The sequence below is a fragment of the Phocoena sinus genome, chromosome 21 (assembly GCF_008692025.1).
Source record: "Phocoena sinus isolate mPhoSin1 chromosome 21, mPhoSin1.pri, whole genome shotgun sequence".
Lineage (NCBI taxonomy): Eukaryota > Metazoa > Chordata > Mammalia > Artiodactyla > Phocoenidae > Phocoena > Phocoena sinus.
Genome location: NC_045783.1, coordinates 26,860,385 through 26,886,473, shown reverse-complemented (window position 1 = coordinate 26,886,473; position 26,089 = coordinate 26,860,385).

The following is a 26,089-nucleotide window of genomic DNA, read 5'->3' as shown; positions in this document are numbered from 1 at the left end:
CTTTCAGATTTTTCATCATTAGTATATAGGAATGCCAGAGATTTCTGTGCATTAATTTTGTATCCTGCTACTTTACCAAATTCATTGATTAGCTCTAGTAGTTTTCTGGTAGCATCTTTAGGATTCTCTATGTATAGTATCATGTCATCTGCAAAGAGTGACAGCTTTACTTCTTCTTTTCCGATTTGGATTCCTTTTATTTCCTTTTCTTCTCTGATTGCTGTGGCTAAAACTTCCAAAACTATGTTGAATAAGAGTGGTGAGAGTGGGCAACCTTGTCTTGTTCCTGATCTTAGTGGAAATGCTTTCAGTTTTTCACCATTGAGGATGATGTTTGCTGTGGGCTTGTCATATATGGCTTTTATTATGTTTAGGAAAGTTCCCTCTATGCCTACTTTCTGGAGGGTTTTTATCATAAATGGGTGTTGAATTTTGTCGAAAGCTTTCTCTGCATCTATTGAGATGATCATATGGTTTTTCTCCTTCAATTTGTTAATATGGTTTATCACATTGATAGATTTGCGTATATTGAAGAATCCTTGCATTCCTGGAATAAACCCCACTTGATCATGGTGTATGATCCTTTTAATGTGCTGTTGGATTCTGTTTGCTAGTATTTTGTTGAGGATTTTTGCATCTATGTTCATCAGTGATATTGGCCTGTAGTTTTCTTTCTTTGTGACATCCTTGTCTGGTTTTGGTACCAAGGTGATGGTGGCTTCGTAGAAGGAATTTGGGAGTGTTCCTCCCTCTGCTATATTTTGGAAGAGTTTGAGAAGGATAGGTGTTAGCTCTTCTCTAAACGTTTGATAGAATTCACCTGTGAAGCCATCTGGTCCTGGGCTTTTGTTTGTTGGAAGGTTTTTAATCACAGTTTCAATTTCAGTGCTTGTGATTGGTCTGTTCATATTTTCTATTTCTTCCTGATTCAGTCTTGGCAGGTTGTGCATTTCTAAGAATTTGTCCATTTCTTCCAGATTGTCCATTTTATTGGCATAGAGTTGCTTGTAGTAATCTCTCATGATTTTTTTTATTTCTGCAGTGTCAGTTGTTACTTCTCCTTTTTCATTTCTAATTCTATTGATTTGAGTCTTCTCCCTTTTTTTCTTGATGAGTCTGGCTAGTGGTTTATCTATTTTGTTTATCTTCTCAAAGAACCAGCTTTTAGTTTTATTGATCTTTGCTATTGTTTCCTTCATTTCTTTTTCATTTATTTCTGATCTGATTTTTATGATTTCTTTCCTTCTGCTAGCTTTGGGGTTTTTTTGTTCTTCTTTCTCTAATTGCTTGAGGTGCAAGGTTAGGTTGTTTATTCGAGATGTTTCCTGCTTCTTAAGGTGGGCTTGTATTGCTATAAACTTCCCCCTTAGAACTGCTTTTGCTGCATCCCATAGGTTTTGGGTCGTTGTGTCTCCATTGTCATTTGTTTCTAGGTATTTTTTTATTTCCTCTTTGATTTCTTCAGTGATCACTTCATTATTAAGTAGTGTATTGTTTAGCCTCCATGTGTTTGTATTTTTTACATATCTTTTCCTGTAATTGATATCTAGTCTCATGGCGTTGTGGTCGGAAAAGATACTTGATACAATTTCAGTTTTCTTAAATTTACCAAGGTTTGATTTGTGACCCAAGATATGATCTATCCTGGAGAATGTTCCATGAGCACTTGAGAAAAATGTGTATTCTGTTGTTTTTGGATGGAGTGTCCTATAAATATCAATTAAGTCCATCTTGTTTAATGTATCATTTAAAGCTTGTGTTTCCTTATTTATTTTCATTTTGGATGATCTGTCCATGGGTGAAAGTGGGGTGTTAAAGTCCCCTACTATGAATGTGTTACTGTTGATCTCCCCTTTTATGGTTGTTAGTATTTGCCTTATGTATTGAGGTGCTCCTATGTTGGGTGCATAAATATTTACAATTGTTATATCTTCTTCTTGGATTGATCCCTTGATCATTATGTAGTGTCCTTCTTTGTCCCTTTTAATAGTCCTTATTTTAAAGTCTATTTTGTCTGATATGAGAATTGCTACTCCAGCTTTCTTTTGGTTTCCATTTGCATGGAATATCTTTTTCCATCCCCTTACTTTCAGTCTGTATGTGTCTCTAGTTCTGAAGTGGGTCTCTTGTAGACAGCATATATAAGGGTCTTGTTTTTGTATCCATTCAGCCAATCTGTGTCTTTTGGTGGGAGCATTTAGTCCATTTACATTTAAGGTAATTATCGATATGTATGTTCCTATTTCCATTTTATATATTGTTTTGGGTTCGCTACTATAGGTCATTTCCTTCTCTTGTGTTTCATGTCTAGAGAAGTTCCTTTAGCATTTGTTGTAAAGCTGGTTTGGTGGTGCTGAACTCTCTCAGCTTTTGCTTGTCTGTAAAGGTTTTAATTTCTCCATCAAATGTGAATGAGATCCTTGCTGGGTAGAGTAGTCTTGGTTGCAGGCTATTCTCCTTCATCACTTTCAGTATGTCCTGCCACTCCCTTCTGGCTTGTAGGGTTTCTGCTGAGAGATCAGCTGTTAACCTTATGGGGATTCCCTTGTGTGTTATTTGTTGTTTTTCCCTTGCTGCTTTTAATATGCTTTCTTTGTATTTAATTTTTGACAGTTTGATTAATATGTGTCTTGGCGTGTTTCTCCTTGTATTTATCCTGTATGGGACCCTCTGTGCTTCCTGGACTTGATTAACTATTTCCTTTCCCATATTAGGGAAGTTTTCAACTATAATCTCTTCAAATATTTTCTCAGTCCCTTTCTTTCTTTCTTCTTCTTCTGGAACCCCTATAATTCGAATGTTGGTGCGTTTCATGTTGTCCCAGAGGTCTCTGAGACTGTCCTCAGTTCTTTTCATTCTTTTTTCTTTATTCTGCTCTGCAGTAGTTATTTCCACTACTTTATCTTCCAGGTCACTTATCCGTTCTTCTGCCTCAGTTATTCTGCTATTGATCCTATCTAGAGTGATTTTAATTTCATTTATTGCATTGTTCATCGTTGCTTGTTTCATCTTTAGTTCTTGTAGGTCCTTGTTAACTGTTTCTTGCATTTTGTCCATTCTACTTCCAAGATTTCGGATCATCCTTACTATCATTATTCTGAATTCTTTTTCAGGTAGATTGCCTATTTCCTCTTCATTTGTTAGGTCTGGTGGGTTTTTATCTTGCTCCTTCATCTGCTGTGTGTTTTTCTGTCTTCTCATTTTGCTTATCTTACTGTGTTTGGGGTCTCCTTTTTGCAGGCTGCACTTTCGTAGTTCCCGTTGTTTTCGATGTCTGTCTCCAGTGGCTAAGGTTGTTTCAGTGGGTTGTGTAGGCTTCCTGGTGGAGGGGACTAGTGCCTGTGTTGTGCTGGATGAGGCTGGATCTTTTCTCTCTAGTGGGCAGGTTCACGTCTGGTGGTGTGTTTTGGGGTGTCTGTGGCCTTATTATGATTTTAGGCAGCCTCTCTGCTAATGGGTGGGGTTGTGTTCCTGTTTTGCTAGTTGTTTGGCATAGGTTGTCCAGCACTGTGGCTTGCTGGTCGTTGAGTGAAGCTGGGTGCTGGTGTTAAGATGGAGGTCTCTGGGATATTTCCACCGTTTAATATTATGTGGAGCTGGGAGGTCTCTTGTTGACCAGTGTCCTGAAGTTGGCTCTCCTACCTCAGAGGCAGAGCCCTGACTCCTGGCTGGAGCACCAAGAGCCTTTCATCCACACAGCTCAGAATAAAAGGGAGAAAAAGTAGGGAGAATTAGTAGAAGTATGAGTAAAGAAAGAAGGAAAGGAGGAAAGGAAGGAAGGAAGAAAGAAGCTAAGAAGGAAAGAAAGGAGGGAGGGAGGGAGGAAGGAAGGAAGGAGGGAAAGAAGGAAAAAAGACAGAAAGAAAGATGATACAGTAAAAATAAAATAAAGTATAATATAGTTATTGAATTAAAAAATATTTAGAAAAAAAAAAAAAGGGACGGATAGAACCTTAGGACAAATGTTGGAAGCAAAGCTATACAGAGAAAATCTTACACAGAAGCATACACATACACCTTCACAAAAAGAGGTAAAGTGGGAAAAATCATAAATCCTGCTCCCTGAGACCACCTCCTCAATTTGGGGTGATTCGTTGTCTAAAGGAGGGAGGGAAGGAAGGAAAGAAAGAAAGAACGAAGGTAAAGTATAATAAAGTTATTACAATTAAACTTAATTATTAAGAAAAAGAATTTGTAAAAAAAAGTCATGGACGGATAGAGCCCTAGGACAAATGGTGGAAGCAAGAGTATACAGACAGGATCTCACACAGAAGCATACACGTACACATTCACAAAAAGAGGAAAAGGGAAAAAAATCATAGATCTCGCTCCTAAATTCCACCTCTTCAATTTGGGATCATTCCTTGTCTATTCAGGTATTCCACAGATGCAGGGTATATCAAGTTGATTGTGGAGCTTTAATCCGCTGCTTCTGTGGCTGCTGGGAGAGATTTCCCTTTCTCTTCTTTGTTCTCACAGCTCACAGGAGCTCAGCTTTGGATTTGGCCCTGCCTCTGCGTGTAGGTCGCTGGAGGGCGTCTGTTTTTTCGCTCAGACAGGACGGGGTTAAAGGAGCCGCTGATTCGGGGCCTCCGGCTCACTCAGGCCGGGGGTTGGGGGATGGGGGTAGGAGGGGCACTACGTGCGGGGCGGGCCTGCGGCTGCAGAGGCAGCGTGACGTTGCGGCAGAGGCCGGCGTGATGTTGCACCAGCCTGAGACCCGCCGTGCGTACTCCCGGGGAAGTTGTCCCTGGATCCCGGGAACCTGGCAGTGGCGGGCTGCACAGGCTCCGCGGAAGAGGGGTGTGGAGAGTGACCTGTGCTCGCACACAGGCCCCTTGGTGGCGGCAGCAGCAGCCTTAGCGTCTCCCGCCCGTCTCTGGGGTCCGCGGTTTTAGCCGCGGCTCGCGCCCGTCTCTGGGGTTTGCGCTTTCAGCCGCGGCTCGCGCCCGTCTCGGGGGCTCGCGCCCTCAGCCGCGGCTCGCGCCCGTCTCTGGGGTTTGCGCTTTCAGCCGCGGCTCGCGCCCGTCTCGGGGGCTCGCGCCCTCAGCCGCGGCTCGCGCCCGTCTCTGGGGTTCGCGCTTTTAGCCGCGGCTCGCGCCCGTCTCTGGAGTTCCTTTAAGCAGCGCTCTTAAACCCCTCTCCTCGCGCACCAGGAAACAAAGAGGGAAGAAAAAGTCTCTTGCCTCTTCGGCCGGTGCAGGCTTTTCCCCGAACTCCCTCCCGGCTAGTCGTGGTGCACTAACCCCTTCAGGCTATGTTCAAGCCGCCAACCCCAGTCCTCTCCCTGAGCTCCGTCCAAAACCAAAACCCGAGCCTCAGCTCGCAGCCCCGCCCGCCCCGGCGGGTGAGCAGACAAGCCACTCGGGCTGGTGAGTGCCGGTCAGCACCGATCGTCTGTGCAGGAATCTCCCCGCTTTGCCCTCCGCACCCGTCGCTGTGCACTACTCCGCGGTCCCGATACTCCCCCCTCTGCCTCCCGCAGTCTCCGCCCGCGGAGGGGCTTCCTAGTGTGTGGAAACTTTTCCTCCTTCACAGCTCCCTCCCACTGGTGCAGGTGCCGTCCTTATTCTTTTGTCTCTGTTTTTTCTTTTGCCCTACCCAGTTACGTGGGGAGTTTCTTGCCTTTTGGGAGGTCTGAGGTCTTCTGCCAGCCTTCAGTAGGAGTTCTGTAGGAGTTGTTCCACGTGTGGATGTATTTCTGGTGTATCCGTGGGGAGGAAGGCGATCTCCGCGTCTTACTCTTCCGCCATCTTCAAGGTCCCCCCTCGTTCACTTTTGATATCAGAGTTATATTACATCAATAGAATGCTTTGCGAAAGACCCTAATCAAAAAGCATATGTTACAAGGAATTATTTCTTCTTTAGAGGTGAAGTTAGCTTCACCTATAAAATATCCTGACCCTTTTTTTGCCTTGTCATGATAGATAAGCTTTCAATACTTTTCCCACGTACTATTAATATTTTCTACCCTTCCTTAGGTGAACTTCAGTAATTTCTCTCACTAGAAAATGTCTTTTTTTTAGGTGCTTAATTTTGAATATAAACTATATTTAAATGGGTACTATATTAAGAATGCCACTTATTTTCTCATTCCTGCTGTTATTTGTTCGTTTTTTTTTTTTTTTTTTTTTTCCTTCAGTACGCGGGCCTCTCACTGCTGTGGCCTCTCCTGTTGTGGAGCACAGGCTCCGGACGCGCAGGCTCAGCGGCCATGGCTCACGGGCCCAGCCGCTCCGCAGCGGGATGTGGGATCTTCCCGGACCAGGGCACGAACCCGTGTCCCCTGCATCGGCAGGCGGACTCTCAACCACTGCGCCACCAGGGAAGCCTGTTAGTATTTTTATTGGTGAAAGTTACCCAAGTTTGTTCATTTTATAATTTTAAAGAGTTTATTTTTAGTTTTATTGATCACTTCTACTTTCTGTTTTTCATTTATTAGTTTCCAGTTTTATCTCTATTAATTCCTTTTATTTTCCCTAGCTTTGCTTTGTTTCCCCCACTCCTCTCCCCAGCTTTTTACTTTTGTATACATAATTTATTGGTTTTAAATAAATATATGCATTTTTACACTCTTAGTTTTCAGCTCAGTACAACTTTGGACAGATACTACAGCTTCTGATTTGTGCTACTCTTAATATCTTTAGCATCAAAATAGTTATTAATATCTGTTTAGACTGTGTCTTTATTTCACAATTTATTTAGAAGAACATTTTTGAGGTTTCACCTACAGAGACCTTTCAAGCTTCTGATTTTATTGCATTATATTCAGGGAATATGGACTGTATTATTTTTGCTTTAGGAATTAACTGGAATTTCTCTTAAGGCATAATTCTTGACCTATTTTTATATGTCCTATTTGTTCTTGAAAAGGCCATATGTTCCCTATCTCTTCAGTGCCAAGTTCCTTTCTTTCTTTCATCATATCTATTATATCATGCATATTAATTGCATGCCTAAATTCCAACATTAAACCTGAAACATCTTTTAAAAGAAAAAAGCTCTCATATTGAATAAAAATGCACATTGTCTATAAGAAATGTTGAATTAAAAGGAAGTGGGAAAGATATGCCAGAGGAGAGAGTAAATCCTGACTCCTTAGAGTGAAATATACAGTATTAATACCAAACATAGAATTAAGTTTAAAAAATAATAAATGGGATTTAAAAGACTTTACTGAGAAAAAATATATTTTACAACAAAGATATAAATCTTAAAAATATCTGTGCACCTGGTAGTACATCATTTTAAACACATGTCAAAATGTTGTTAATATAAAGGAATTAGGAGAATTAGGAGACCTTAACACATTTTTCTTATTTCTTGGAAAACCAAAAGGGCAATAAACTATAAAAAGATATATTTGGGGCTTCCCAGGTGGCACAGTTGTTAAGAATCCACCTGCCAATGCAGGTAACACAGGTTCAAGCCCTGGTCTGGGAAGATCCCACATGCCGCGGAGCAACTGAGCCCGTGCTCCACAACTACTGAGCCTGCGCTCTAGAGCCCGTGAGCTGCAACTACTGAGCCCACGTGCCACAACTACTGAAGCCCACGAGCCACTACTGAGCCTGCATGCCACAACTACCGAAGCCCACGCAACTAGAGCCCATGCTCCACAACAAGAGAAGCCACCACAATGAGAAGCCCACACACCCAACAAAGAGTAGCCCCTGCTCGCCACAACTAGAGAAAGCCCACATGCAGCAACACTGACCCAATGCAGCCAAAATAAATACATTAATTAATTAATTAATTTAATTTAATTTTTTAAAAAAGGTGTATTTGGTAAACTTCAACACTTTTTCAAAACAAACAAACACAGCTAGGAAGAGAAGGAAATTTCCTCAAGATGATAAGTGCCATGTAAAACAAAAAATATAGCTAACATCATACTTAGTGTTGAGAACAAATGAATCCCTAAGATTGGGAACAAGGTAAGGATATTTACTCTTTTATTTTTTTAAAGGAACATCTATATATTTATTTTTTGGCTGTGTTGGGTCCTCATTGCTGTGTGGGCTTTCTCCAGTTGTGGTGAGTAGGGGCTACTCTTCATTGCGGTGCACGGGCTTCTCATTGCTGTGGCTTCTCTTGTTGCGGAGCATGGGCTCTAGGCACGCAGGCTCCAGTAGCTGTGGCACGTGGGCTCAGTAGTTGTGGCTCGCGGGCTCTAGAGCGCAGGCTCAGCAGTTGTGGTGCACGGGCTCAGTTGCTCTGCGACATGTGGGATCTTCCTGGACCAGGGCTCGAACCCATGTCCCCTGAATTGGCAGGCGGATTCTTAACCACTGCGCCACTAGGGAAGCCCCAAGGATATTTACTCTTACTACTTTTATTCAGTAGTGTATTAAAGGTCCTATCCAGTTCAATAAGGCAAGCCAAACAAATAAAATCACAGAGTTTGAAGGAAGAAAGCCGTAAAGGAACTTAAAGCATGGTAAGGCTTCTCTACATCATTCAAGCTTAAAATGATGGCACCCACAGATATTTATGGTGATGAGATTGTTCTGTATCCTGGTTGTGATGGTGGTTATAAGAATCTACGCATGTAATAAAATGGAATAAAACTATACACACACATTCCTGGTTTTGATATTGCACTGTGTTTACACGATCATTAGGGGAAAGTTGATAATTGGGACCTCTCTGTGTTATCTTTTCAACTTCCTGTAAATCCACGATTATTTCAAAATTTAAGAGGTGAAGAAATGAAAAAGAAACCTAAGCCTACCTGTGGTTAGCAGAATAGACCTTAACCAGTTTTATGACAACCTATTACCACATTCTGTATCATTGCTGCATGTATGATTAAGATTCAACTGAGGCGCTGCAGAAAAATCTCCCTTGTTTAACTGCTAATGAAGATATATCAATATGTGTGGCTAAATGAAACGTCTATTGCCTATTTTCTCGATGCCTTCCTAGAAAAGTAAAATGGAGAAAGAGAGGAAGAAACAACTTGGGAATGAGAAATAATATAAAGAAAGCAGAAAATATAAACAGCACAGCTTAACACTAGAAGGACGACGTAAGGATTAGTCAACGTTTTGTGTATGTTTTCTATTAAATTAGTTTTATTAGGTTACAAATTTCATGAATCTTCAGGAGAGCATTACACTAAAGAGGAGTATGAAATGGCATCTAAACATTCTATTGTCCCTTTTAAGTATTGTAAATCCTGACACTATAGACTTTCATGTCATTGGAAACTGTAACCACGTTAAAAAATACAGGTAATTTATCTATTGGCGCAGCTCAGATCTCTGTCTGTTTTATCCTTCTTTACCTATTTCAGCTAAATTTTAAATTATTTTCCTTACCCTCTGCCCCTTCCCCATCAAACAAATATAGACTTCAACTTCTTAGTCCTTTTTGAGTCAATGGAGTCAAAACTAAGAGTAATTAAAAGGTTTAAAAAAATAAGTATTTTTAGAGACCATTTGTGAAACCACAGAAATCCCCAGAAGAGAGGAAATTACCAATAAGGAATTTCTCCCAATCTCAGGTTGACTACACGCAGCTTTGAAGTGGCCTGAATTCTCTGGCCTCTTTCTTAAGTGGAGTTGGTCCCTTCAACACATATGAAGAGAAAGACCTTTTAAGAAAATCTAAAATTTTATTAAAAGTGCCTGAGGATGTATTTTGATATTCACAGAGAAAGTCACTGTTTAATTCCTTATTTAAAATTCTCTTCCTTGATTTCTTTTTTCACTTGTAAGAAAAATGGCACCAGTGTGTAAGTTCAGGTCAGCTGATCCAGAGATGCAGCCTGTCATTTAGAAGCATGACCGTACAAGTTGACTCCGGGCACTTCATCTCAGGGACTGTGTTCTAAAAAGATTCTCAAAAAGATTAAGGAACGACATGAAAGGCAAATAATCTCCTCCCCCACCCAAATGTCCCTCTCCCAATAATGGCACCACCTACAACCTAGTTATCCTAGACAAAAACCTGGTTTTTCAATCACCGAGTTCTGTTGGTTCTACTTCTGACATACCATCCAATATGCTTCTTCTCCCAAAACTGTTTCCACTGTCAGTACTCTTCCTGAAAATACATGCTCTCCACACCCTCTGTTCACTACCTCAGCCCAATCCAGTCTTTACTGCAGCCAGGCTAACCCTTCTGAGATGTATACATTATCCCTCCACTGGCAAAGGTCCACTTTTGCCAAAAATACAGAGACCAAACTCTTTCGTATACCTTTTGCAATTTATTTTCCTAAAGATGGAATGAAGTTAAGCTTCCTGCTGAAATTTCACATAAGGAGAAAAAAATAAGGGCTCTGTAATTTCCTATCATTTTAACCTCTGTTAAAGCCACTGACGTCATGAGGTGGTATATTCATAACTATGTGGATAAACACACTCCAGGAAGTCCAGAAAACAAAGGAACAGATCATACTGTCCTATGTGAGTTGAAAATGTAAACTAACTCCTCTTCCAAACATCATTAGAAGTCAGACCCTCCACACTTTACACACACATTTCTTTCATTGCAATGACTACACTACCCAAACCTCAGAACAGTAACATCTCTGAGTTGTATGCCGACAGAAACCATTTTCACTTGACGAGAAGAAATCCTCCCAAATTCTCAAGCTTCATCCAGTGTTTAGTTTTTGCAAGCTGTATGTTTATTACAGTCAGAAATTATACAAAGTTATGAAATTGGGAATAAGTTGATGCCACGTCATCCATATGTTCTTCTTTAAGTAACTGGAATTCAACAAGTAGAATATTTATTTCTATCTATGCAATCACCAAAACAAAAGAAAGAAAACTATGTTTAAATTTCTACAGCACAGATTTTTTGCTACTATGCCAACTCTAAACATGCTCCCAGGATTCGAGTATAAAGGACCCTGCTTTGTGAGTAACTCTAGAGATGGAAGAATTCGTTTAGGATACTTGCTACTGATATCTAGGTGGGAACTCCCCATCTAATAATTCAATTTTTTCCCATTCAAAGACAGCAGTGTCCACCAATACATACCTTACTTCCAAAGCACACGGCATCCCATTTTGAAGGGCTAAGATGAGTTAAGTCTTTCAAATATTTGATTAGGAGACAGAGGAAACCGTTTTTCCCTTGGTCAGTAAACAAACCCAGAGAGAACAGCTTTCTAGCGTGTTGAAGATTCTCTGGCAGATCATTAATCCCAGAAAAATCTCTCCAAACTTACTGATGCGTGGATTCCATTTTCAAATTTCTCATTAGTTCCTCTTTATGGATTAAATGCCGATGTTCATGAATGAATGCACACAGCTTCAGCTGATGGATGTAATTGGGTTGTAATGGATTTTAGCTGCTGTTTCTTCTGATCTAGCCAATTTGAAATGCAGTATCAATGTATTCTCCCCATCTCTCAGTAGGGAATGAGAAATTGAAACCTACAAGATGAAATGTATCAACTTTCATAAAGTCAGCTTCAACCATCATAAAACTGTTAAACTTCTCATTATCATTCTATCGCAGTTATTTCTCAAACTCTAGTCTGGCAGTCAAAATATTAAAGTGTATTTGGAATAAGTAGAGTTGATCCTCCAATGTTCTGTGTGTCTTCAACATTGATTTTGGTGCTGTAAATATCACCAAGTGAAAATGACATTAACACAGCGAAATTTAACACCAGAAACATAAAATGACAAGAAAAGATTTAAAGGTTGCAAAACCTTCTGCAATTTTATATTTAAAAACAGGATTTGCAACTACACTAGGTTCAATAACAAAGATTACATGTTTCCAAGCCTCAAAAATTGCTACTGAGCTGTTCTTCTGGTGTTGGATTCCTGTGTCTCTTAGCACTGGAACATCTAGTGATGGATGGAAGACACAGATCAGCGAGGACCCAAGTTGTTAGCTGTCTCAGTCTCTTCATTTCCTATATTGCTCTATGTGTGTATGTTTTTCACGTCCCAACCAGTATTTTCATGTAGTTATATATTCATGAGCTCTGTAACAGTGGGGTCAGAATTCAGTTGAGCTCAAATAGACTGAACTTTCCTGTTATCCCTTAGTGTAAAATGGAAGATAGAGTGAAACAGCTATTTTATTAAGAATTGTCAGTGAAGAGTATTATGGGAAAACAATCCTCTATTCCTCTCTTAAACCTCCTTTTAAATTAATGCAGAAATTCAAGTTTCTCATACAATTCTAAAGTTTACTTAAATAATGCAAATCACACTGTAAAACATGACTAGACATTTACGCACCACTTCTATTTTATTCTACAGAGACAACTTATCGCTGGTAAAACTAGAGGACTAGATGGAGAGAAAGGGAAAACATATTACCTAGTTCTTATCTGTTGTGTCTCTGGATTTAAACAACATTTTCTTTGTACTGTGCATCTTAGAAAACTATAAAAATGCAACTATTCTTCAGGTTCATGAAACTTAGGCAGATAAAGTGACATAGCTGGGAGGAAATAGAAGCCATTAATGTCTTATTTGCTTTTCATAAATAATACTAATTAGCACATACATTTCACTTAGCATCTTCAGAACACTTGACAAACATTAAGTAATTAATTACTTAAAGAGAAGACCAGGATGAGCTTACTTGGAATCTCCCCAAGGACACTCAATACTTCTTGGTTCAAACAGGTTTTGAAATAACAAGAATAACCTTTCTTGTGATATCTGACTGCCAGTTCGAGCCCAGAAAGTACCTGAGTGCGTGACAATTAGATGGTTTTAAAAAGGTCAGTTGGATTTTGTGTAACCTCTAAAATGAGAGGTTAAATTTTTTCTGATCTCTCTCTCTCTTCCTTTCCCCCCTTAAACACACACACACACACACACACACACACACACACACACACAAACTGGCTTAATCTGCCAAATTAAAATCCTCCCTCCTACTCAAAAGGCCATATCCAGAACCAAATTTATGACTATGATGTTAACATCCAACCAAACCTACACAGGAAGGCATCATTTTAAAGGAAAAATAACTGGATTCATTCCTGTAAATTAATAATAAAATCGGTCATTATTATCTATCAAGACTATCTCTTCCTTTTCTCCCCATAGGAGAAAAATAAACTCAGACCAGTAATTTGCTTTTCTGCAAAGGAGAAGCCTTCCTATTGACAAAAAGTAGAATTTAACCTCTTAATCATTCATTGTTTTTATTTGCACCTGAGTTAAAGGTTTAAAATGGAATCATCTTCCTTACTGAGAAGAACCTCACTTCAAACATGATAAAAGTTCTGAGAAAAAATGATATATGAATTTTCATAGCCATTCCATAAACTTTATGTTGCTAAACGGCCTTAGTGTCATATAAGCTCTACTAGGTGACTCACTGAAACGGTAGAACAAGAAAGGTGAACCCAGCAACACCATCTTCTCTTCATTCTAGAATATCTCCTTTTATCAACAAAAAACTCTCAAAGAGAAGAGAGTACAGTAGGTCTATGATGCATGTAACAAGTATTCTTTAGTCCCATCGTAATTCAAACAAGGTTTGGAAATGCCTTTGTAGGCAGTATTTGTACTACTAAAAAAAGCCAATTCAATGCTAAATATTCACCAATTATATTTTATTAAAAATAATATTACCTAGCCTGACCACCTGTCCCATTATTTACACCTAGCGAAATTGGTGTAGACTGCTTCTGAAAATCAACTTCCCCGCTCAGAAGATGAAGGTGTGCTATAACCAGGTTAAAATAATTAAAAGAAAAACGTGCCCAGTGCACTGAGAACAATTCCAAGAGAGGACTTCAAAAACAAAACAATAATATAGATATATTTATATTTGCTTATATTTTGGTAATTTTATTAAAAAGGGATCTAAACTATTTGGGGACGTTTTATAATATACTTACTGTAATGATGCTTTCTTTCAAAAAGTTATATACTTTTACCTCTCAAGCTGATAATCTACAGTTTGTATGTCTTTTCCACCCTACATGATTCCCAGTTTTACCTCTGAGATATCAAGACTTGTTTCACACAACTGGCTCCATATACAAGGCCAGTGCCAAGTAAAGGATCACTTACCTTAAATCTCATCACCGTAATGCCTGCGCCATTTAGATGAGGTGAGGAGAGAATCAACACCTTTCATCTGGAGCTTTAAAAACAAAGCTGGTTTATTACGTTGAAAATGGAACTCAATTGTATTAGATTTTTCCATATTTAAAAATAGATCTGGGATGGTTTGTTTGGGGTTCCAGGAGGCTTTCTGCACACTTTAAAAGTAGCAATGCAGGGTTTCCTTGGTGGCGCACTGGTTGGGAGTCCGCCTGCCTATGCGGGGCACACGGGTTCGTGCCCCGGTCCGGGAGGATCCCACATGCCGCAGAGCGGCTAGGCCTGTGAGCCGTGGCCGCTGAGCCTGCGCGTCCAGAGCCTGTGCTCCGCAACAGGAGAGGCCACAGCAGTGAGAGGCCCACATACCCCCAATTAAAAAAAAAAAAAAAGTAGCGATGCAAAAAAAAAGACAACTCCAGCAAAATGTCTACATCTGTAGTGTATCTTAAGAAAGACTATAAAGCTGAGGTGAATAATGGTACAGATAAAAGTGATGGTGAGTCTGCTGGGGTCAATGTTTCAAGCAGAGACATACATAAATTTTTCACCAACGATTTGAACTTGAAATGGTCAATGTTATTATGAGAAATTATTAGAAAAACTGTATAGGAGCACTAAGAGCAAAGGAAAAGATCAGAAAAGGAAGATCTGACATGCCTGGCATGTTTTTGTTGTTGTTGTTTTGTCTTTGTTTTTAATCTGTCAAACCTTTAAGCACAACCATAAGACTGTTGAAAGAGTAAAAATAAGGGAACTGATGGATGAATACATTTTAAAATTTAACAATGGAAAGTGAGAATAAGATTTTTTTTTCTGACTTTTTATTGTTCTTCTGTTTTCCAAAGGTAGATTATTTTATGTTGGACAAATGTGTCTGCTTTGTAACTGCTCTCTATTAACCCAGACTGAGCCAATCTCTACACAACAGTGGTTAGTATTTCTTGAGTATCAGTGAATACTCATCAGTTTGTATAGATTAAATTATTAGTTTGTGTTGCTGAGAATCAGGTCCTTATTTTTTCCTGCTCCTAAATGTGTAATTTAAGAAATCCTAAACTAATTATCTAATTTCGGCCAATACGGAAGAATGCCTAGCAAGTATCTAATTTCATAGCTTTATTATCTTTATTATAAGGCTCTTCATTTCCACTTCAAAGGCAGTTAAAAGATTGGCATCAGGGCTTCCCTGGTGGCGCAGTGGTTGAGAGTCCACCTGCCGATACAGGGGACACGGGTTCGTGCCCCTGTCCGGGAAGATCCCACATGCTGCAGAGCGGCTGGGCCCGTGAGCCATGGCCGCTGAGCCTGCGCATCCGGAGCCTGTGCTCCACAACGGGAGAGGCCACAACAGTGAGAGGCCCGCGTACCACAAAAAAAAAAAAAAAAAAAAAAAGCTTGGCATCAATACTTAATTGTACAGCAAGGACATTGCACTAAACTCTTTTCACGTTCCTTAGCACTGAACCGCATTTCATCTGTCCAGATTATGCAAAATTAATTTTTGAGATAGTGGTGAGATATTGTTTCCTTCAGTTAAGCAGAATGATTCAAAGGAATAGAACTGATCTTTTCCTATATTTATAGAGTAAAAATGTAAGAAGAATCCAGAGGGATAGCTGAATCCCTCATGCTACTTCTTAATGCCTTTCTATTTGATTTGTGGACAATCTCTAAGTTTTTCTGGTGAGGAAAAAAGAAAACTTTTACGGGAAGGAATGAACAGAATCTCTTTCAGTGTTCAAGAAACTTCTCAAATTAATACAGTGAGAACACCCTTTGGTAACTGCAGTGGACAATTCAGTTGCTCACATTATGTTTGCAGCCACCTATGTAGGTGTGCTCAATAAGTATATTATACATTTTATTAGCATTTGACCAAGTCTGACCTCTCACACCCTTTCCAATGAACGCCACCATTCTCAAGCTGTTTCCCTTTCTCTCTCTTACACACACATTCACAAACTCACACAACACAATTATTCTTCATATTCAGCTGCAACTGTTATTCCCTGATCTACATAGATAGATAGATAAATAGATAGATAGGTAGATAGATAGGTAGATAGATAGATAGATAGATAGATATTATGATTAGAGCAGAAAGGATAACTCACAAGCAAAAGTGCTTGGTCATTATTATTTTTATTGTATCTTATTGGTTTGTCTACTTTACTCTTGACCTCTTAAGATACAACTGCCTTTAGTCCAGACCGCCAGTTAGTACAGAAATTCAGAGGACGAGATTGGAGAATTTTGATCTAAATCCTTTATTTAGAATTGGAGAATGCCAATGAACAATGAAAAGATCTGCTCTCATGGGGTTTATCTTCTAGTGAGAGAAGACAGACTATTCACTAAATAAAATAAATAAGGTAAATATTCTATGTTAGAATCTAAATGTTAAGGAAAATAGAACAAGCAAAGGGGATTGGCAGTGCCATGGCTGCCTCATGAGAAAATGACGGTGAGCAATCTTGAAGGAAGTCAAAGCGGGAGCTATTGGATATTTGTGGGGAGAGAATTGTGGGCGGTGTGTCTGCCATGATCAGTTATGCATGCTTGGTGCACAACAACATTTCTGAGGCAGAAAAGGCAGCAAGTGCAAAGCGCTGGGGTGAAAGCATGCCTCACAAGTTCATGAGAGAGGGCCATCACCGTAGCTGGAGCAGAGAGAGCAAAGAGGGTAATAGAAGGGCATGAGATGAGAGAAGGAATAGGGGCCCAAATGAATCTGAGTTTCCCTTCTATAATCCATCCTGATTGGTTTTATGTAAGGACCTCGTAGGTGGAAGGCACGTGTGGGAATAAAGCTTATCCAGAGGGAATCTTGCTGATGGCCCTGCCTCGTGGTCCTCATCTGCTTCCTACTGGTGCATTAATGACTTCAGAAGATCAAAAGGCAACAGAATGGCGTGAAATGAGCACACAGTCATGTATCAGATAAACTGTTTTGAATTGGACTCCATCACTCCATCACATTGGACTCCAGATGCAGAGCTACAGGTTAATTTCTTAACTTGGTGTCAACTCAACTCAGCAAACATATTGGTTCTTGCCAGAAAATCTAACATAGCAGGACCCTGGCTCCCACAAAAAAGGAAGTATTTGAAGATTTACGCCTCAAGCAAGCAGTTTATAGTCTAAATGAGGAGTTGGCAAACTTTTTCCACAAAGGATCAAATAGTAACTATTTTAGACTTCGTGAGCCATTTGGTCTCTGTTGGAACTACCCAACTCAGCTACAGTAGCACAAAAGCAGCCAAAGACAATATGAAATGAATGGGCATTGCTGTCTTCCAATAAAACTTAATATACAAAAACAGGCAGTGGCCAGATTTTGCCCATACTCAGTATTTTTCCACCCTTCTACAGCATCATTATCTAATACAGCAGCCAATAGCCATATGCAGCTCTTTAACTCATGGCATGTGACTAGTTGACTAAGGAGCCACATTTTAAATTTTATTATAATTTTAATTAATTTTAATTTTAATAGTCACATGGCACTAAGGGTTACTGTATTGAACAGCACTGGTCTTAAGGTAAAGATAGGCCTAGGAGAATATGAAGACTATGTTAAAAATGACAGATGGGGCTTCCCTGGTGGCGCAGTGCTTGGGAGTCCACCTGCCGATACAGGGGACACGGGTTCGTGTCCCGGTCCGGGAAGATCCCACATGCCGCTGAGCGGCTGGGCCTGTGGGCCATGGCCGCTGAGCCTGCGCATCCGGAGCCTGTGCTCCGCAACGGGAGAGGCCACAACAGTGAGGCCCACGTACAGAAAAAAAAAAAAAAAAAAAAATGACAGATGTCATATTGGTACAAGGGAGAAGTAAGTAGTACTGACTGGGCGTTTAATTGAAGGCTTCATATACTAAGTGGCATTTGAAATGGGTCTTGAGAAATGAGTAGACTTTTTTGGTAGGCTTTCTAACCTTGCTTGCAAAAGGAAAATAGAAGTACCCAGAGGGAATCTTGAAGTGTTTTATTCTTAGAGACACTTGCTAGGCATTCTACTGTTTTCCAAGATTACTGAGGTCCAATGGGAAAAGTTCAGGCTTTAGCACTGGGAAGGACAGATTTAAAACTTATCTTGCTTATCACATGAGTTTAGATAAGCCCCTTTATCATTCTAAGCAGTGGTTTTCTCATCTTTAAGATGGAAAAGGTACTACTGACTCTAAGAGTCAAATGACCTAAGGTCATTTGTCAGATTCGATTATAGTACCTAAGATAATGCTAAGAACTTGGAATTCGATTACGGAGTTATTTTAATTATTATTTAATTATTATTATGTCACAAATATAACTTCAATCAATTCTCACAACTCTGTGTGATTAAGGAAGTGTAGGCATTATAGTCTTCATTTTTTTTTTTGTAGGAGAGTTCTTTGTGTATGACATGTGTCTTGCCCAAGACCACGTAGCTCATAAATGGTAGAATCAAGTTCAGAAGGCTCAGAACTCCTCATACATATTCCAGTGCTTTTTCCACTACCTGTTATTAACTCCCTTGTTAAGACAAACTAGTGAAATATTTGGAACACCAGGTCTAGACCGAATCTGCTGTCTCAGTGGGTTTAAGATATATTCAGGCTGATGGTTTCATCCAACTAGTCACTCATATTTACTCGACAGATTTCCTGTTTTGACATGAACTCTGTGCAGACTTCATTTCATTATTTAAATAACTTGATAAGATATATCTCCATCTGTATAATCGTTCATCAGTGCCACAGTCTAGAGCAATGACTCCTGACATTCAGAAGCATTATGTAAAACAAACCAAACATGCTAATACCTAGGGCTTTGTATCTTAAGCCTTCCTTGACATGGGTTTGTTTTATGTCCCGTCTATTCTATGTTCATCTTTAATTTATGTTTAAACAGCTTATGTTTAATTTATGTTTCAAAGTGAAGCCACAAATCACCTAAAATTTAAGGAATTTCATTCCTTGCCATCTCTAACCCCACCTTGTGTCTTAACACTCATAAACACGGGCACTGAGCAACACAATGACCTGTCATATTTCCAAACAAAAACGTAATAAGATGCCATAGGTAACTGTAAGCATGTGTCTTCTTTCCTTACATCAGAAGAGAATGTAGATTAATAACGATAAGCACTGTAGAAACTACCTATGCTGAAAAGCAGGGAATTTTTGGTTTTGATTTATTCTGTCCCTTCATTGTACCCATTTTTAAATCTCCTTTGTCAGATAGGATTTTCCAGCTCCACCTCATCCTTGTGCATCCCTCTGGGTGTGTATGAAAGGAAACTAGCTGGTAGTCTCTGAAGTATTTACCTATGTCCTACTAAAATGATGATGTTGCCAGCAAAGGGAACGCTGCCTACCTTAAGGGTCAAACCAATTGTATGATCCTTCTCTTTCCAAACCTGACACCAGAACTTCTCCATTTTCTTTCTTGTAACCAGATAATGTAGTCTACCTATATGTTCCTTCATCTGTCTGATGTTAGCTCGCTATCTTTTTATGAGATTTGAGGTTGGGACCCAACCCACCACGCCACTAGAGGGAAATAGTCACCTAACAAGGGGAAGACGTAAACAAAGAAGGATGTCAATTTCTTGGTTCCATCATAGCTCCTTTCACTCTTTCTTTGAACTAGATATCTTTTATCATTTATGTGTTCCCAAATCAACCTAAACCTATAATGAGCTTTCCCACATTCCAAATTATTATTAGAAAAAGTGTATAGCTCTACACTTTTTTCTAGTCAATTCAAAGAGAATTTTAGAAGTGAGAGCAGGAAGCTATAGAGACAATGAGAGCATTGAAGCAGTTGGGAAATTTTACTTATTTATGTGTTTGCTTATTTTATTCAACTCCTTCTTTATTACAGAAGGCCAGACTGAGATCCAGAGAGGTGAAATTTCTTACCAAAATTTTGACGTTAATTAATAGCAGAACTGTGTTCAGCATCCATGTCTTAAAATTTGCATTGCAACTTTTCTATTACATATACTGCTCCTTTTATATATAGACATCTCCATGAATATGCCATTGCTTTGTCTGTTTGTTTTTCATTTTTAATAAGAAACATAACAGTCTAGGGTCTTTTGTAAAAAATTCTCTTCCTATAAGCAAGCTATATGTTTTAAGAAGTTAAACACAGAGACTTCATAAATTTCACAGTGTTGTGATATAACAGAATGTATATTGTTACCTTGGGGATTCCCGTACAGTCCCCTTCCCAAATAGTTTCCTACCTTTCTCACAAATTCAAATTTGTCAACTGTTCCTAGTCAAACTCCAAAAAGATTCCCTGAAGAATCCAACCTTCATTGATTTCCCCTTATACTCAGTCCTACATGTGTTAGCCCTAGATAAGCCCTCATATTGCGTTTATCGGTACTGTGGCTCCCAACGAGACCATATTTAACATCCACCTAGAGGTGGAATGAGTTCATGACACATAGCTTCCCATGCTGCCATGTTAGGCATAATTCCTTCTCAATTAATTTGAAGGGCTGAATTCGTACTTCGATGACTTTAAAGAATGGCTATGACTTCCCAAATTACTGTGAAATACGGCTTGCACCTGAGTTATTAATTCAGTGGATGAGCCTCAAAGTCTAGCCTAAGTTTGAACGCTATTACTCCACTAGTATTCTTATCCCTGAAAGACCTTGCTACATTTAGCTGAGCCAACAGTCTTTGCAAACATTGATGTTTCATTCATCTCGTTGTTTAGAAAGATTTGTTTCCCTCTTAATGGCTGAGCATAAAACTTTAAAGGAAAACATCTCCACGGGAAGCCTAGCATTGTTTAGGAATGGATAATCTGTGGCTGCCAGAAAACATTACTCGATTATCAGTTTGAATTTCCTTTTGCTCCTTAGTTTCATCCTATTAAGTATTTCTTTTATTCCCTTCGACCACCCCAGACTGTTTTTCTCCCTCCTGGCTGTCTCTATAGCTTTCAAATATTTAGCAAGCTTCAGATTTTGATTGATCCCCACTTTTTTTTCTCCTCATCAAGTGCTAACTTCTATCCTCAGTGGACTCCTGTCTGTTGTTCTTTGAGATTAAAAATCAATGAATATTACAAAAGCTGAAGAATTCTTTAACAAGTCCCTTTGTCCCTCCTTTCACCTTCTCACAAAGAATTTTTTTTCGTTTTATCACTTCCCTTTCAAAAGTACCATATACCTTAATTAAATTATTACAATTCTTTTGAGGATTATGAATAAATCTTCATTTGTTTTCTTTATTAGCATTCGATCTGCTTTTGTTAATTGTGTAAATGTTCCCCGTAGGCAGAATAACTCAAATGAGCAATAAAACTCAAATGAAGCAGGGCTTTTTGTTAAGGAGAGTCAATTTGATTAACGTCACAGTCAATATGATGAATGGCAGCATTTTGGAACAAGTTGGCCAGTAACTTGAAACTGACAATATAATGTGTGTGTCATTAGGACTAAAACAATAAATTCAACAATGTATCATAGCGTTGATCTGGAATGCTCCTTGGTTTGGGATAAAATAATGATTCTGTGCATTTCCATAATATTCATTCTTATATTCAATGCTTTATAAATAGACTTTATCATCTTGATGCTTAAATGACATGGAAACAAGGGAACTTCGTCAGTGCCAAAGGAGTAAAATGATCATTCAGGGATCTAGATTCAGTGCTTGGAGTGATAGAAATTGATTTCCCCTGTATGGCTAACATGATGTAGTTAATAAGGAAGGATTTATAGCAAATATAAATAAATGTTCATGGGAAACACTTAAAATGCAAACCAAGAAATTGCAGACTTCCAACTATAGACTTTCTCTGTGTCAGCCAAATGCTTGCCAATATTCAACAGTGGATAAACATCTGATTAACAAATTTTCTTGTGAAAAAGGAGAAATAGATAGAAGAAAATGTACCTAAGGATTGGATTAAGAGTGCTATAAGAATAAACTTTCTTCAAGGATTCGAAATCTCAATAATGCATCCCTTATATCTTCCATAAACTAAGGCTCCAGAGATTATGAAAGCAGAAAATAAAGAATAGTTTTTGGTGTTTTTCAGTGTTATTTTGTGGTGGTTGTTGTTTTTGTGCGTGTGTTGATTTTTTTAAGCAAAGTTAGGACAAAATTTTGTTTCCTGGAAAAGAGAAGGTAATTTATAAGACTAAAACCCCATCAAGTGAAACTTCAATAAAAGGGAGAGAGACAGAGATGAGAGCTTTTTGTGAATCACTTATTTATCTGATATAAAAATGAAGTCCCTATAACCAAGAAACAGAAGCAGTAATAAATCCGTTCTATATGAAAGAAAAACATTAATTTAAAGATATATATTTAGACTCTACATGTGAAATCTAACTATATCTTTGCCAGTTTTTCTGCAAATGAACAAACTGATCCTTAAAATTTTAAAAAGTTCATATAAATTGGCATCAAATAATTATGAACCGATAGCTATTCTTCATCCAAACTCTCTTGGTTTTATCAGTAATTAAGATATCCAGATTTCTCCATTACCATTTTAATTTCACTACATTCTATTTCTCACCTCTAGGACTTACTGTTAGACTCTTTGAAGAAACGATCATGTATTTCTATTTTGATATATTGCCATATGTAAACAAAACATAGACAATATACTTTTGAAGAGACCTAGAGACTTTCTTTTTCTTCAAAAAGAAGAAATTCTGCTGTAGGCTAGGAAATTGGTTCCAGACTATAAATTCTTGGAGGTAAATGGAGCTTTTAGTACAAAGATAAATTATATACAAATGCAGAACAAGGATCTTCTGGGAAAAGAGAAGTTTAAAAGTACTTTGGGGAAAAAAAAAAGAGTGAGACAACCTAAATCAAAATCTCCTAATAGTCTTTCTTCTAATCACAGTTTTCCTCAACAGTTACTTTATTTCCCCTCTATTGAGTAAAAACACAAATGCTAAAGGTTTAGTAGAACAAATGAATGAATATAACAAATCAGAAATACTCATACAGAGAACAAACTAGTGGTTACCAGAGGGTAGAGAGTTGGGGGAGGGGCAAAATAAGGAAAGGAATTAAGAGATACAAACCACTAGGTATAAAATAAATAAGATACACGGATGTAATGTATATGTATATAATGCACAGGAAATATAACCAATGTTTTATAACTTTAAATGGAGAACAATCCATAAAAATATTGAATCACTATGTTGTACAACTGAAACTGATATAATATTTTAAATCAACTATACTTCAATTAAAAATTTGGAAAAAATTCTTTTAAGAAAAACGTGAAACTGATCAAGAAAGAAAAACAATACATGTTGAAAAGTAGATAAAAGAAGTGGCCAAACTTGAAATGCACAGACAAGGCTCTAGGCAAATTAGAAATGATTACCAAGTTAAATTAAAAAAGGAAACAGTAAAACTGTGATTAGAAACAGTTCAACATTGAGATGCCCACATTCTAAGGTTATCAATATAATCAATATAATTTTATGTTATCTTTTTAAATGTTGTCTTTTCTTTTAAATCTACTTGTTTTATACATTTTTCCAAAGTATGAGATACCTGTGTGATTTTCTTTCATTTAAAAACACATGAAGAGCTTCCCTGGTGGTGCAGTGGTGCAGTGGTTAAGAATCCACCTGCCAGTGCAGGGGACGCGGGTTCGAGCCCTGGTCCAGGAAGATCCCACATGCTGAGGAGCAACTAAGCCCGTGCGCCACAACTACTGAGCCTGCGCTCTAGAGCCCACGAGCCACAACTACTGAAGCCCGCGTGCCAAGAGCCCATGCTGTGCAACAAGAGAAGCCACCGCAATGAGAAGCCTGAGTACGGCAACAAAAAGTACCCACCGCTCACCGCAACTAGAGAAAGCCCACGCGCAGCAATGAAGACCCAACACAGCCAAAAATTAAATAAATATGTTTTTAAAAAATGAAAATACAGAAGTGTATGCCCTCTTTTAATTTACTTCACACTATACATGGAAGGCATGAATCATCTGATGATGAAAACCAAGACATTGTTTACCTGGTAGCATTGCATCTTAATTTCACCCAAAGTAACCAGGACAGAAATAAAGGCTGTGATTTAAGTGTTTTGGGATTGAAAGAGCATCTTTGTAGAAGTTAATGTGGCAGACTCCATCGAGACTTTTTCTGCACTATTTCAATATTTTCATGTTTCTTGAATGAACCTGGGGTGTTATCACTTTTTTCCCAATGCACACATTTAATATACTTGTACAGAGCATTCAGAATTCTTAAGAAACAAAAAGTGAGCTACCCCTGGAAAGCGAGGGAGAAGAGATTATTTGCCCTGCCTTCTGTTTCTTTCATCATATCCCTCTCCTTTGGCGATGGCCTTTATCCTCCATGCTCACATCAGTGAAGAGACCAAGGCCAAATCCAACTCTTTGGTTACCCCATCCTCCTTCTGGGTCCTGTCCTTTTGCTTTGAACCTCCACCCCAAAGAAGGATTCCAGGCCAGTGACCTTTCCTTTCTTTCTTTTTCGGAAGCTTCTTGTTGCCAGCATACTTGCTCATTTCTTTAGTCCAAGTGTGCCCCTTACAAAAATATCTACTGCCCCTGACCTTTGAAAAGGGCAAAAGGAGGTTTTAGCTAGCGCTAACAGGGAGAGGATGAAAGCCTTGACAGTCTCCATGGAACTCAAGGATACTAAAATTTCTCAAGGTGCAGCCCCCTTCTCTCCGTTTGCCAAATCTTCGTGCTTTTTGAGCAACTGGAGTGAGTAAATCTGAAGCAAAGATAAGGAAGGAAAATAGTTCTCAAAGGGTAAATTGTAGCCTCTAAAGGGGGAAGGAAAACTTGTCATCTTTCAACCCAACTTTCCTTGGCAGAAGTAGCCTTTAAGAATTCCCTTTAAATGAGTTCTCGACTTCTGGCAGGCTTCTGGCTATGCAGCTCCCTTTGTTCAGGAATGATGTTTTAAGCTTCCCAGTTTAGCCTCACAGCACAGTTTTCAGGAAAGTTTTTTTATTTTCTATATGTTCTTACTTCTTATCCCTAAGACAAGTTTTTCTGCCAAATAAAACATCAATTTCCAAAGAAGTGAACTACCTTTAATATTGTATTTATGGCTTTCTTGATGCCTAAACTATCACACACACACACATACACACACACACACACGCACAAAGAAGTCATATACCAATTAAAGAGTATGTTTCACTGCACTTTTCAAGTTCATGCATGACTTTGGGTGCAATATTTAATTAGCAGCAATACAGCAAAAGATGACTGACTTTTAGAAACTAGAAACCCACATACAGGCAGAGTCTCCTTCCCCTCTAATTATCTTGTGTGTGTGTGTTTTTAATTAAATATCCCCGGGTTTCAGTGATCCTGCGGATGTTTGACACAATACCCGTTCATTAGAAATGCTTTATATTTATCACATCTCGAAGATGGACTTTTCAGCTCTTTCTTTCAGCCACATGTCTCAGATTAATATGCATTGTGAGAGGACTTATTTGACAGGTACAGAAGGGTTGAGTGGCAAGGAGAGAACATTATGAATCTCACTAGAATTAGGAAAAAGAGGTAGAGTGACTGCACCAAGTCATTGTCAATAGTTCAGTTTGAATGAATACAGGTGCTATTATCTCACAAGCACATAAAAGGAGAGGGAGGTGAGATAAGAGAGCTGTATTTTCCACCTGTTGGCACATCGATGGGTTTATTCTAATCCCCATATCTCTCCATGCCTTTCATGAGAGCTTATTCATTTAGCTCCAGTGGGCCCACTGAACGTGGTTATTTGAAATGACTGTTAATGAGACAGCAATTCTCTCATTTTCAGGTTCATAACAACCCCAAGCCACAAAATATCACAGATATCCCATTTCTTTTTTTTTAAATTAATTTTCATTGGATTATAGTTGATTTACAATGTTGTGTTAGTTTCAGGTGTACAGCAAAGTGAATCAGTTATGCATATACATGTATCCACTCTTTTTTAGGTTCTTTTCCCTCATAGGTCACTACAGAGTATTGAGTAGAGCTCCCCGTGCTATACAGCAGGTCCTTATTACTTATCTATTTTA